Source organism: Nannospalax galili, unplaced genomic scaffold (genome assembly GCF_000622305.1).
Source record: "Nannospalax galili isolate Female #2095 unplaced genomic scaffold, S.galili_v1.0 scaffold879, whole genome shotgun sequence".
Classification (NCBI taxonomy): domain Eukaryota; kingdom Metazoa; phylum Chordata; class Mammalia; order Rodentia; family Spalacidae; genus Nannospalax; species Nannospalax galili.
The window spans coordinates 3,343,260-3,345,627 of NW_008346261.1; positions in this window are offsets into that span (position 1 = coordinate 3,343,260).

The following is a 2,368-nucleotide window of genomic DNA, read 5'->3' on the forward strand; positions in this document are numbered from 1 at the left end:
TACTAGCGACACATCTGACAGAGGTTTAATATCCAGTATATATAACGAACTCAAAAAACAGAGAATCAAGACAAGAAGCAACCTAATTAAAAGATGGGCTAAGGAGTTGAACAGAGAGTTCTCAAAAGAAGAAGTAAAGATGGCTATGAAACATCTTAAAAGATGTTCAACATCACTAATAATTAGGGAAATGCAAATTAAAACCACTTTAAGATTTCATCTTACCCAAGTCAGACTGGCTAAGATCAAGAGAACAAATGATACCAAATGTTGGAGAAGATATAGGGAAAGGGGAACACTCATCCATGGCTGGTGGGGCTGCAAACTCGTTCAACCCCTATGGAAGGCAGTGTGGAGAACTCTTAAAAACTAAAAATGACCCTACCATTTGACCTAGTTATACCACTCCTTGGCATATATCCAAAGAACTCATCCTATTGCAGAGACACTTGTACATCCATGTTTGTTGCTGCTCTCTTCACAATAGCTAAGAAATGGAAGCAACCTAAGTGTCCTTTAATTGACGAGTGGGTCATGAAAATGTGGTTCATTTATACGATGGAGTTTTATTCAGCAATAAAGAAAGATGAAATCATGAAATTTGCAGGTAAATGGGTGGAGCTAGAAACTGTTTTACTAAGTGAAGTAACACAGACTCAGAAAAAAAAATTGACATATGGTCTCCCTCATATGTGGATCCTAGAACCAAACCCTGATAAGTGAGTATGTATCCAGACATAACTACAGGAACCAGGATAATGGAAAGGAAACAGGGAGGTAAAGGAAACGGAAGAACCTGAAAGAGAAGAACAGTAGGAAACAGGCATTAATAAGGGAGATATGGACAAACATTGGGGTAGTTTAAGGGAGCAGGGAGGGAAGGGTATACAAGGAACCTAGGGGATAAGCTGGCAGCTTACAGGCATAGTGTCATGTTGGAAACATGTTGTGTTCTTTCATTTTTTTAAGAGCCACAACTGAATATTTCTTCAAGCTCACATTTCCACTGTGACTTGCACCCCTCCCTGGCATGAGTTTTGTCAAGCTATTTCATTACAGCAACAGAAATATAACTAGAAAAATGAACAGTTAGAAACATTGCATAAGAAAGACAATGCAAAAGACAAATAATGCATAGCTAGTTTTAAAAACTAGAGGGACCCATATTACTCTTACAACTTACTGACAAATTATACATAGCAGATCAAGAAATATATGTTTGGGTAAGGTCTATCTGAGAACAATTGGTCTTTGCCCAAGATTTATCTACCTGACACACAGTAATTAAAAGTACCAGACTGGTGGAACTAACCTTCTTGGATGTTTAACAGACATACTTTGAGGCCTATACTAATTTGGTCAGAGGGACATAAAGGACACTCTTTGCTCCTTGCCCTCCTAGGTCGCCTCATTCCAGGGGACTATGAGCATCTCTCAAAATGTCCTGTAATGGTGGTGGGTCACCTGTCCTCTTGATCAAGGAGGCCGAGGAGACCCCACCAGATGGACTTGAACCAGTGTCCAGTCTACAAAGAGGAGGGTCAAAACAGAGGAATCACTTCCTCCATGCTTCCAAGCGAAGGCAATCATGGTTGAGCAGGACCTTTGACTTATCTTCACATAGGAGGAACTGGTAAAAGAAAGGAGCCCAGGGCTCCTCCCAAGCCCATGTGACCCCTGAAGAACAGATCCTCAAATGACCTTAAGAGTAAAAATAAATTGGTTTATCTGGGACAACTGTATGGCCTTAAACATCCAAAAGGATAGTATAACCAAAGATTAAAGGAGCCAATATAATTTCTTAAGAGTCCATATGCATAGGTAAAGGCTACATAACAAGCAACAATACTAGATAGGAGATACATTCTTTTGAGTTGTTGATCAGTTTGACCAAAGGGACTCCCAAATAGTAACCCAGCATAGAACTGGGAAAATGAACAGCAGACCCTTATCTAAAGGAATACTGACAACTGATTGCTGCCTGAAGAGGAACAGCTGACCCTCCTAAAACAAAGACCTCTAGATAGGCTGACTAGATCCACCAGATGGACAAGTAGTGGGGAATGGCTGGGGGTGCTGACAACACTGCAGACAGGAGCAGGGATGACAGAGTATAAGGGCTCTAGTGGGGGGGAGGGAGGCTATGGGAGGGTGCTATCTGGGAAGTGGGTGTATAGTCGAATAAGATGGTTTGTGATGTTCTGTGTGATACACACACACACCAAATGAACAAATTTTTTAAAATGTATTACATTTGAGGAGGAAGCATGGAAATTTACATCATGCTAATTAGTAGAGGTGATAAACATTACCATTGAAATCTACCCGATGACTTTATATCCATACACAGGTGCCAAGGATCCAAGTG